At 39.4% G+C, this 12,961-nt stretch overlaps 1 protein-coding gene across 1 annotated transcript in view; it reads right to left on the reverse strand.

Annotated features, from left to right (window-relative positions):
- Positions 1–404: 404 nt before the first annotated feature.
- Positions 405–12,961, reverse strand: part of LOC139827315 (uncharacterized) — a 39,198-nt gene continuing 26,641 nt past the window's right edge. Inside the window, exons 5-7 of the mRNA XM_071805494.1 lie at positions 8,709–8,849; positions 7,157–7,288; positions 405–1,942 (exon numbers count right to left, since the gene is read on the reverse strand). The gene's annotated coding sequence lies outside the window, so the exon portion shown is untranslated. The remainder of the gene's footprint in view (positions 1,943–7,156; positions 7,289–8,708; positions 8,850–12,961) is intronic.

Consider the following 12,961-nt stretch of genomic DNA (forward strand, 5'->3'; position numbering starts at 1 on the left):
ATGTAAAATTAAATTTCACTTTTTCTCTAGCTTCACTTTATTCTTATCAACTTTCTTCTTTTAGTCAATTTACTCAGCTGTAAAATGCAACTGGTAGGCTGGATTTTTACCAGTCTATGTCTTTGGATGTAGATAACTTGATGCAACTACTTAAAATAAATAATAATCACTTGATTAAAATGTAGTGCTGCCATCACCAAACTATACTCCATTGTGTCACACAGATCTGCTTATTACTGTATCTGTGAAGGTGGAGAATAAACCAATTTACATTACATAGGTGACATAGAACTGTACAGAAGAATCCTCCCAGCTACTGTATAAAAAAGGTTTTCATTTATTTTATTTGCTGCTTGTATGTGGAGTTAACTGCTTAATTATTTGCAGAAACAGAGACAATGAGGTAGGTTTAGTCATTTTATTAAAAATAATGGAATGTGAACTAGTTACTGATTCCAAATTTGACCCATTTAGGATTTTCAATTATTGGATGTGTAATTGACTATTTCTTGTTCTATTTTTGAACAAAAATATCTTATTAAACATGTGTGGTTAAGCTTTGATAAACATAGCCCAGAAAGACACCCACCGATTCAAAGTATTTTCAATTGTCTTTCACATTTTTGGCCAACTATTTTAAATTTCTAAGTGGCTTTTATTCTATTCTGCTTAAAATTGGAGCTCTATGCACCAGTTCAAAGCATGCTGAGATACCTGCACAGGTAGTGGTTGGGACAGGCTTTCCAGAGCTTGATGGTGGCTGGGTAACCAAGAGAGACATCTGACAAATTCTATATACCTACTCAAAGTGTATAAATATCACAAATCCACAAAGCACCCAAAATATTGAAATGACACTAGCCACAAGAATTTACTTTGATAATATATTAGGAAAAAGTAATTTCTGTTTGGTCAGAAAAATAATACATCCTAATATTTTTGTATACTGATTCACAAAACTGAGGTACTAAATATAAATACAAGAAGCTCCAGAATCACACTGGAGCATCATTATTCACACTGCCGTACCCTTGGAGAAGTATATGAAGCTTTTTGCTGCCATTGGCAGCACAGTTTAGCAACTGAAGGCAGTGTTTGATTACTGTACAAGAAACAGGTAGTTCATATTTTTCTAGCATTGTAATATAGTTTGATTAACCTCAGTAAGCTACAAAGTCAAATATTCGATGTTTTCAAAAACAGCAGTAAAAGCAAGCCCAAATAATTCACATATTTGTTTGGTAACTGGAATGAGGATGGGCCCTGGAAGCGGGTCAGACCTTCACAAAGCAAATCTCGGCCCAGACTCAGTCCTGAGCACGCTGCAAAGTAATCATAGAATCATTTTGATTGGAAGAGACCCTTAAGATCATCTAGTCAAATCATTAACCCAACTCTACCACTAAACCATGTCCCTAAGAAACTCATCTACACGTTTTTTAACACCTCCAGGGATGGTGACTCAACCACTTCCCTGGGCAGCCTGTTCCAATGCCTGACAACCTTTTCCAGGAAGAAATTTCTCCTAATAACCAATCTAAACCTCCCCTGGAGCAACTTGAGGCCATTTCTTGTCCTGTATGTGCTGCGTGATGGCACTCAGGTTGATCTGCTCCATGACCTTCCCTGGCACCGAGGTCAGACTGACAGGTCTGTAATTCCTGGACCCTCCTCCCAGCCCTTCCTGTAGGTGGGTGTCTCATTTGCCAACCTGCAGTCAACTGGGGTCTCCCCAGTTAGCCAGAGGAGCCGCTGTTTGCTTTGGCCTTCAGACAGTTTAAGGCCATGTAGCAGAAATGTCGATTTCACTCATTTGTCAGGCTCACATACTGAACTTCCTCAATTGTGAATTTAGCATAATTCAAAAAAAACTCAGTAACTGCTTGACTGGTAAAGGACTCCATCGTACATTGCATCTTTCTCCTCACAATTCATGTACGGTCTGAAAACAAAAAGAATATTAACAGTCAAAACATGAATCCAACATCTCACATTTCAACTCAGTGGTGCAATAAATACATATCAGTGATTGTAACAATAGCTAAACATATTTAAAATAAAATGGTAATGAATTGACCCTTATTTTAAATCTTTTCATTTTGTCTTATTCTACTGAATATTTTACATACTTTCAGAATGCAGACACAGATGAAGATTCCCATAATTGTTCTACAGTTATGAAAAAAACGTTACTTCTATGCAACTGCCTTTGGTCATTGGAAGTGAGATGCTTTTACACAGCATGCTGCCTCTGCCAAACTGAGCTACAGCCGGTTTTACAGAAGAAAAACGCTGTGCAAAAATCTCAGATAATTATAAGTGAATAACAATTTTAATTCTGAGCATATTGAGAGACTTACAGCAGAACTAGACAAAAGGCAAGACTAAAGAAATTATTCATATCAAAATGTATTAAGTATATTCAGAAGTTTAGGTGGAATAACTGTACAGCACGACATAAGAATAATAATGCTTTCCTGCTTCATAATCTGCTTTTTCCACCCTCTAGGGATCTGTCTGTCCTCTGGTAACACTGTCATTTTTCTCAGCATTTCCCCAAAATGAGCTCTCAATTTACTCAAAAAAAATGTCCAAAAAGAGACTTTTTGTTCACTGAAGCCAAACAGAACCAACACCTGTGAGAGCATATCGTGGCTTCCACCTGGTTTGTGCACCCACCATCTCTTCAGGAGATACCTGGCATATGCACAACCATGTACCCACTTGGATCCAGAGGTCCAAAACTGTCACTCTCACACAACCAGAGTGTGCACTAAAATAGGAAACTCTGAAGAATTCGATTCAACAGACCAGACATGGTTTGTGGGGGCATTTCAAATCATTGATACTTCTAGCTTCTAAAACAACTTCTGAGTTGACTTTAATCAAGCTTCTGAGGAAAATGCACTTTATAATGAACTAATGGATTTAACGCAACTTTAATCTACAAAAATCGACCAAGGAAAGACCTGTTTTCCTGTTCTTTTATTTTTATTGCTCAGTGTTGTGACTAAAAGTGTTTCTAATTGGCTCAATCTCAAGATAAATGCAATCCTTCAACAATACTCAAATTAAATATGGTGACAAAATCAACATGCATTGCAAGCATTAGAGTTATACTGAAATTTCTGGGTAAAAATGAGATATTTTATGATCCTCTTTGATTCACATCTACATTCAATGGAAAAAAATACTCTGTGAAAACTGCTGCTATCTACTTGAAATTAAATAGAAAGTCATTTGTTATATACATGGCTAGATTAGGAGTCAAATCAAGGAAAATAAACAGCATACTCCCTGGAATACTACCCATAAAATATGTCCTCTTAACTTGATCTAACAAGGTGCTAGTTTTAGCTGCTTATACAATTGCTCCAGCTAGATTCATATACTGATGTAGCTATACTGTTGAGCTTTGTGCGATTTTTGAGTTTATCTTTCTCAGATGGTTTATTTCAACATATCACCTTGTCATCACTTTAAACAAGCTGTTACTCAAACTAGGTAGTTCAGTTCCTCTGGCTCAGAACATGCCTCTTCTCTTAATATACCCTGAACAACAGATGTTCCAGCTCACAGATTACATGCACCTTCAAATAGCAAAAGACGCATCTCGCCAAACTTTAGTTGTCTAAAAGACAGGCATCAAGTTCAACACAATCATTAAGGCTTCTGCTATGCAGTCAATGGAGAAAGACAGACACCTCTGGAGTGTGATTCTTCTTGTCTATTCCAAGGTAAGATAAAGTTCCACTGGAAGTACCAGCCTCTCTCCTTCTGAGGCAACCTACACAACCGGTCCAGAACTGACAGCTAACTTCCCAACACTTGCAGTTAAATTAGGTGAATCCCACCCTTATTGCCTAAGGCTGCACCTAATTGCCAAGAAAAAAGAGAGCTTGCCCCAGGGTTTTGATTGCCCAGCTGAGATCCTGACGGAGCTTGCCTGGCTTTCCTTTCTGCGGAAATCGGAGCAAAACGATGCAACGAGGAAGCAGCTCTGTGCACTACAGGGTCACAGCCTGAAATGGCACCAGGCTGCAGCCTCAGACAGCACCTTGAGAAGATTGGTAATGGCAGCTTGCAGCTGCACAACCTTCCATTGCTGGAGATGTGCTCACTCAGTGTGGCGCAGTGCTGCAGAGAGGTCCTGGAGGCTCCTTGGAACAAGTTAGCCCAGAAGCAAGGTAGCTGCCTTAACCCAGCCCCACATATCAGCTTTCCATCACAGCTAATTATTTACTTCAATTCAGCACAGTGTCCTTGTTACATGCAAGCTACATGGTTCAAAACCAGCTTGGTTATATGTTCATTTTAGACATAGCCAGAATGCCTGGAAACTCATCCAGACTTTACTAGTTTGTATTTTAAAAGTTGCCTCTGCAATTGAAGTATTGGAAACATTCTATCCACATGAAAACTCATTTTCTGGAGCATAGTTCTGGTTCAGGGGAGATAAGGAAGGAAAACTGTACAAGGACAAGCCCTGAACTACAGGAGACAGCCTACCAAACCACAACAAAAATAATATTTCCATAGTGAGGAACCTACATGACCCCAAGGTCAACCTGTTTCCAGTGCTTATATAAATAAACTTACAAAGTACAGGTGGAAAACAAGTGTTCACTTCTAGCCCTTCAAAAATTTTGCATGCTAAAATTTTCAATCACATGTTATAACCAGGTATTATGCAAACACTTGTACTTTTTGATCTATGTTTCAATGAAGGGTTTTTGACGGGACAGCCCCTTTGTGACCTCCAGCAATGACAGAGCTGCCCCTGGGAACGGCTCCATGCTTGGGTCTGGCACAGCTGAGGCATGGGCAAAGAGCCACCAGAATGTGACTGTCCCATTCTGCACTCCTTGAGTTCTTCCAAAAAGTGGTATAAATAGTAAAATTAACTAGGGGCTCATCCGACAGTCAGTGAATACAGTGCTCAGTGGTGAGCAGGCTGAAGCTCTTAGCAAAGCCTGAACCATCAGTGAGAGCCTGCCTGCTCCTACCTGGAGGATTACACTTTAACTTTGTAAAAATAACATTTGTCTGCAACTACCTCAGCACCTTTTTTGATCCTGGGCTCCTGAGATTAAAGCGGCAGGTAAGCAAGGAGCTGAAAATAATGTGTCGTCTTTGCTGCATTTTACCTAATTTTCTTGGGTCCACAGCCTGCCCATACATGCCCAGGAGAGCAAAGGCCTTGACCATCAAGGCCAGAGTGAGGAGTTGCTACCACAAAGTCCTGTCCTCCCAGCAGCTTACCCACACCACAGCCTCCAGTATTGACGGAAAACACGAACATCGAGCTCAAACCTCTGCCACACACTGAGTAGCAGTAGCTGCTTGTGGCACAAGCCTCAGGTAGCCAAAATACCTCAGTGGTATATTAGCCAAAGAAGGATTTCCAACCACAAACCAGGAATGGAGAGATGTGTTCCCATACCACACACACTCACTGAAAAAAAAAATTATTAAAATCTGCTGCCATTTGGTTTTTTGGTATCTGAAGACTGGAAAGTTTGAAGCAATTCATATTTATTCAAGCAGAACCAATAAGGAGTGGGAATTGACATCAGCACATGCCTATCATCAACCTGTCTGCTGGGTATATATATACCATGTGCCCTTCCCACACATCTGCATCTCTATCTGTTGCTGGATTTAGCCTGTACGTTGTCTGGGAAAGAGACTCACTCTTTCTGTACATCTGCCATCTCCAAGTGAGGTTATTACCATTAGCAGCAAAGGGAGAGAGAGTCACTTTAGACTCAAACCTTACACTGAAAGTAAACAGTGCAATGACTTTTTCAGGCTATTAATGGGTATGACGTGGAACTTAACTTTGATATATGTATTTTGGCAGTATCTGAGGGAAAGGAGCAGCTTAATATAACCACAGCACATAAAGCCAAATGCTCTACTTTCTAAGTGTTGTTCATGGTGTGCAGAAAGACCAGAAATGACCTGTGTGTTCCCCTTCTGGTAACTCCCCAGGCACAGGGAGCTCTTAGCAGAAACAGACCCTCAGCATCACCTTTCCAAAAAGCTCTAGAAACAGTGATGGGAACTGACAAGAGCACAATGCTTTCTGGCAGTCTCCAGCTGGCGTGGAAGCTATTGCAAACTGATAAAACTCTCAGCTTTAACTTTTATATTGCACCACCACTGATAATGTCAGCTGAGCAATCCTCCTTTTCTCTCTTTCCCCACAGCAGAAGAGAATCCATACTGGAAAGATTTGATCCTTCATCCACCAGGAACAATAACAAAATCTGCTAGAGGTAGATGTGGACTTCTGATGGTTCACTGAAGTTATATCTGTGCAATAAAACTAACTAATTTTTAATTCTTTATTCTGAAGATGATTTAGTACGATAGACATGAAAGGGAACCTGTATTGTTCTAACAGCTTCTAAATACGGTAATTCCATGACATGTGCCAAAATCTTTCCTTTTCACCCTCATGATAAATTTATCAGCCCCGCTCACTGACATCTACTACTGAATATGTGTAAGTCCTTAACAAAATTTACCTTGCTCAAGCCTGATACACTATGCCAGTGAAATCCCAGTGCAATTTAGGACCTGTAAGAAAGGATTCTGTGGTACATTAGCAAGCTGCTGCCTCTCAGCATGAGCACAAAATTCAGCAGCTGAATAGAGTTGTTCTGTTTCTCAATACAGTCTTGGAAATAAATGTCAGGCCTGCTTTCATCTGTACTCAAATCTGAATCAAGTCGCCTAAAGGGACAACATACCCTTTCACATACCTGTTCACCTAGAATAAAACACTTTCTACACAGTACATAAGACTGGGGGAAAAAAACATAAAGAAATTAATTCCAGTTCTGAGAGGAGCTCTTTCTCTTTTCATTTTTTTAATTTATGGGTATGCACACAGTAATCTCTCCCCATTGTTTTATATGTCTGATGGAAACTGGCTTCACAGTTGATGCCACATCTTAGTCTCATGGGACATATGGAGAGGACAGCTTGATCTACAAATGGAAGTGCAATTAGAGTTAGTTAGATCCTGCTTCAGTTCTTAGTAACACAGAAGAATCAGCCACACACAGTTTACACTAGAAAAGAAATACCAATAAATACAGGTGAAAAACTAATGCAACTGAAAAGAAACTAAGGGAAGCCTCAGTACCTTTCTAAACAGGCTGGGTTTGGGGGTTGATTCTCAAGAAGACAGACAAGGTATGCTTGTGCATTCTCTTCCAAAAGGATGCCCAGCTGCACACACAGAGGTGATCCAAGTCATATTCTACATACACAGTCCCTGAAGCAAACACAAAACCACACCAACTATAACTCAGATTTTTTAAAATACAAATACTAAAAAGATTTTTTTCAGAAGGGATAGACAGTTTGTTACAGTCTGTTCCCTGTATAACTAATGTATTAGCAGACTTTTTTTTTTTTCATTCTGTTACTCTTTGGGTTATTCTAATGCTCACCATCCTCATATAGCTCTTACCAATCATGTGTTAAGGAAAAATACATGTTTTCAATTCATTCAGTTTATCAATGTATTTCTTATAAAACTATATGAACGCTACTTCCCCAGCATTCAGGAGCAATGCCTAGGAGCAAGGATTTTGTTTATATACCATTTGATTAAACGTAATGAAATTGCTCATAGGTGAGGAGACAGCTAAAACAACCTTCAGCTCCCTTCTGAGTGGTGGAGGGAGAAAGGGAATTCAAGATGCAAAATCAGTTTCAGACTTTAAAATGAAATTATGTGAGCCATTCAAACCTATTGTAAATATCACCGAATGTTAAGCCAAACAAACAGATAACCTTTGCCCAGGGGAAAAAAAAAAAAAAAAAAAATTAAACAGACAAAGAAAATGAACAAATTAACAAACAAAACAAAAACAAAACAAAACTTTCAAATTGATCTCCAAGCATTGGATTGATTCAGTAAAATTACAGCCTAGCCTCCCTTACACCAACTCCAATTATAAACAGCCCAATTCTGCAAAAGACCAAGTATCCTCCTTTCACACTGATGACAAATAATGCCAATAATGCTTGCCAGTGCTCCATCCAGCTTGCCATTTATAACATAGTTTGCAATAAGGAAGCAATTATACACATAACCAAATACAGAATCAAAATATACTCATTTTGCCTTTCAGGGCTGAACACAGTAAAAGAATCTTTTCAGCACAGCTTTTTCTACCACAGTGAGAATTTTAGTCAAATAACGGTACTTCTCACAGCATTCATGGTCAGCACTCACTGGCAGAGACTAGACCAGACCTGACTCTTAACTGGGCTCTTCTGCTTCCTATTAGCTTAGCAAGACATAAACAGCCCAGAACTCCCTGTCCCAATTTCTCAGGCAGCCTGAGAGTAGTTGCTGACTCCTCCACTGCAGGACAGTGAGACAAAGTCATTCCCATTTTAATAGGATCACTGCGCAGTTTCACATGCAGCCCGAGTAAAATCATGCTGCAATCAAAGAAATAGACCATAAATTAATCCTTCAGTGTGAGAAGCGGCAACCTCAGCCTATCCTCCAGACATGCTGCAGTGACAGAACTGATGCAGGTCTAGTGTGCAAGGGAACAGCTTGAACAGTGACACCATTTACAACCATTCATATCCCTCAAGCCTTCCAAGCTCTCCTCCCTGGCAGGTGTCCCTACATCAGGTACAAACACAGTCACATGCTCAGGGGTGCTTCTTACCTTGAACAACCTTCAGTCCATGGTCTTGGCTCAGGAAAGGACTAATGGCATCTGTGCTTACTTCAGCAAAGCTGCAAACATGTACTTAAGCTACCAATACAGTGGCGTTTCTGTTTAAACACTCTCCAGAATAAGTTTCTTCTAGAAGAAAAATGGGAGAAAGGATGAACCATCAACATTTCTCCATCCTTTAACAGACAGGGAAGGAGGCTCAGAGAGATAAAACAACTTATCAAGGACAAGTCAAGAAGTCTGTGGCAGAGCTGGGCATTAACACTACATATGCTTTTAATCAGTTTAGTATTTTAACCCCAAAACTTTTTTTCTATTAGAAGACTAATCAAAAATGACACAGATTATTTAGAATGTAACTGGATAGAAGAGAGAACACCTAGGCGAAAGCTATGTAATATTCTAAAAGCAAGAAAGCATGCCTCCATCACTGAAAGTAATGTGAAAACCAATGTAAACATTTTACTAGGGCATCCCTGGTTTATAATGTTCAGCCCACTGATCACATGGAAAAAAACTACTATAAAATCAGTCAGCAGAGGAAGACTGTAAGAATTCAAAATCATCATTAGAATCTGCAAAATATTACTAAAAATATCGCTATTTTAAAAATTCTGAAGTATATTAAACATCTGTACTACTGTTGTATCAAGAATCTGAAACATTCTTATCTATATAGTATGTCAAATAAACAAAACACCACATCAAAGGAAATAACTTACAAAAGCTTCCAAGTGCACAATTTAGTCCACAGACATGCTTTTTACTATTTTTTATTCCTTGCAATATTTTGTTCCTTGCAAGTAAGTTTTTGATTTTAAAATAAAGTGCTTCAGAACTTGACTCCATCCTTTCACTTCAACAAAAATTGACAAGACTGGTTTCAACAAAAATTCCTTAGCATCTGCAAAATATACCTTCCCCTTCAGCTAGAACCAGTAAAAGGACATTTTTCTTATGTCAAATTTTGCCATAGAAAACGTAATCCTGGCTCAGTTATTTTTATTTCCGTTCTCACCTACTGCACAAGTTCAAATTATTACAACTAGCAAGACTGAGTCCTGTTAACTGAGCTGCAGCTCAATTAGCTCAAAGGTAGCCGGGAACATTAGGCATCTTCCAGGACACGTCCAGAAAAGCACAGAAACCTTCACATTTTGTTGTGGAAAATCAGTCTGTAAAGTTTTAGAGAGAATTAAAAGAGGCAGGAATAATGTTCCATTTCATCAGAAGCATTCGACACTTCTAAACTGAATGGCAGAGATGCAACCTCAGTATTTCTTCCTCGCTGCCTGCCAAGCAAGTCAGACCTACAGCCCTTTCTTTTACTTCAGTACTTAATGAATGGCAACACTATACAAAATCTGTGATTCAGCTCTGAGCCTATTTATAAACCATCAGCCCAAGAGAGTAGATCCTGAGTTTTTTGCTAATAAGCTAAGGCTAAAATAAGCTCCTCCTTGTCTTTGACAGAGAGGTCCCATTTTCCCAGGGTGAATACAATGGAAAGGTTTTTTACATAACTGGGGAAACTGCAATGAGCTTCTACCTACCATATCAGCAAGTCTAAACATCTTTCTTGACATCCATACTAAAATTTCCAGCTTCTAAACTCACAAGTTATACCCCTCTTTCACCTCCAAAGAGTGATTAGATACCTAACACAAAATTCCGTCGATTTGAAGACACAGATCAGAGAGCTGGCTGAAGATCATGCCAGGCCATATCCTCAGGTAAAAGGATGTACTAAGGAGCTACGTGAAGAAATGTTAAGCTTAACTTAATTTTTGACAACAGTTCATTTCATGCAAACGTTTCCAGAATGAGACATTTGCAACTTTTGTGCCGGAAGCATGTCTTAGATCCATTTGCCATTTCAGAGGATGAGTGAATGATGACCTAACAGGAAAGCTAAATGGCAAATTATGTTGCGTTGGCCTCTGAGAGGAGGGACAACTATGTTTAAGTCCTTGTTGCAAGCCAGAGAAAGCACAGATTCAGACCTTTATTTAACATGATGTACTTGTAGTGTCCTAAATACCTGAATAGTTTCTGTTCCAAGATAGCAGGTTTCCATTTTTGCTCTCATTATTTTCTAGCAAATTTTAAAATAGCTGAAGTTTTCCATATGTTAGATGAAGACCAACAAGAAATGCTCAATTCAAGTGGTATTTTTTGTACCCAGAAAGCTTTGCAAACACACTATGCCACACTCAGCCCTGCCATAAGTGATTCCATCAACTTGCGCAGATTTGTGCCCAGTTTCACAAGGTCAGATCTCTATATTGCTCTTGAGCAGACCTCAGAGCTTCTTCCATTTATTATTTTGTACCACAAAATTCCACTATTCAGCCTCAATTTAAAATCAATTGCAAAGCACCACAGTCAGTCAGTTATCTAAATATACCTCAGATAGGTAAGGCTCAATTACACTGGAGGAGTGAAGAGACTCATCACCAACTCAGATGGATATCAATAAAAGATGCAATCAGCAGAGGACTGCATGAAATACAAGAATGTGAACACATTTTGTGAGTTAATTCTCTTGTATTTAATAAAAAACAACTTTTAAACTTTTCTTCACTTTTTTCATACTGATGAATTGGATGGAAAGAACAAGACTTTTGAAGCAGTATATCTGTGCACAGAGCCCATGATCTAGCTCATCATAATCAACAAATGTTTTTGCTGTGTTCTTGACAGAATTATTCCAACAACAGACTCTAGCCAACACCCAACACTGGAAAACACTGTCTTGGCCATGGCCTAGGTGTGGATTTCGCTGGTAAACTTCTCCACCTGTATTTCTCTGATGGTTCCCCTGGCCCATCGAAGCAGCCTCGGCAGCTCTGCAGTCCTGGGTCAGCATATCGTGGGGCTGCCACAGCAGACCCAGACATGAAGTAGAGCCTCCCATGGAGCAGAGCTCCACCAAACCATTCAGCAGGTCACCAAGAACAGGTGGAGGAGCTCCGGAATAAGGAGAGTTCAGTGTGAACCAACAAGCAGGTGGAAACTGTGATTCTGTTCTCGAGTTAAGCGCTCTGAGAGCACACTTAGAGATGTTGTGTAAGTGACCGGGAAACTTGACACCTCATCGGGGATATGATATACTTATTAAATACTGATTGCAGCTCAAGAGCAATGAGAGAAACATGCTGAAGGAACATCGTGATGAGGAACAAACCGATGGAAACAAAGGGGAGATGGACAGGAGAGCCAGGCACCAAAATGGGTAAGGTACCATGATACCCCTTTTTATCTTACTTCAACTTCCTCCCAGAAGAATTTTCTGGGGTTTTGGTAGTGTTTGACATGTTTATCCTCCCTATTTGATAGATGCAAAGATAGTTGGAGTTAGAAATTCTTTTTATACTGGAATTTCAATTTTGTGTCACACATAAATGTAGAACAGCAAGTAAAAATAAAAGAGTTTTGGGTTATGTATTGTCAGTCAAAGACTCAAATCCACTGCATTTGTACAGTAGTTCTGTTTTGTTTTGTTTTTTTTTTTTATTTAAGAGCAATAAAAAGCTTTTCTTCTAGATTCAATAATATGGAAAGCTTCAGAGCTCTGCATCCAAACAAGTTTTTAGCAGTGTAAGCATACATTCATCTTCTATCATTACTATTATTACTATCACTATTACTATTATGTGTTTTTTTTCCAAAGCTTTGTTACCTATATGAGTTCTGTCCTTATCTGCCATGGAATAATTTATCAGTCCCCTGCCCATGGGAAAAGAAGAGGCTTCCTTTTCTTCTTCCTTGAATGTTATCTGCTCCAAGACAAAATATAACACCTGCTGTTTTCTATCAATTACCTATGAATAGAAAAAATAACACTATATTTGATATTGTATCTCTTTGTGAATAAGTCAGCTAGTTATATTTTTCCATGGAATATAAAATTAGTATACACGCAATGGAACTAAAACAAAATAAGGACCAAGATAAATCTGCTTTTGTAAGCAAAAGAAGTAGCAAATGTGAAAATAGGTCACTTTACAGAGACTCCTGGCCCTAGAGATCTGCAGACAGACTGCTGATCAGGGCTGGCAGAGGATGGCACCCCCATCAGAGGATGGAGGTGATGGGCAGAGGCAGGGACCACTGGTGTGAGGTAGTGCCCAGCCCACCCCATACTAATACACCCTTGAGACAGCTCACTGCCTGGGATGCTCGCCCCGCTGTATGGGGGATTATGTAGTATCCAGCACCATCTGTACCAAGAAGGAGGA

This window comes from Patagioenas fasciata, chromosome 2 (genome assembly GCF_037038585.1).
Source record: "Patagioenas fasciata isolate bPatFas1 chromosome 2, bPatFas1.hap1, whole genome shotgun sequence".
Classification (NCBI taxonomy): Eukaryota; Metazoa; Chordata; class Aves; order Columbiformes; family Columbidae; genus Patagioenas; species Patagioenas fasciata.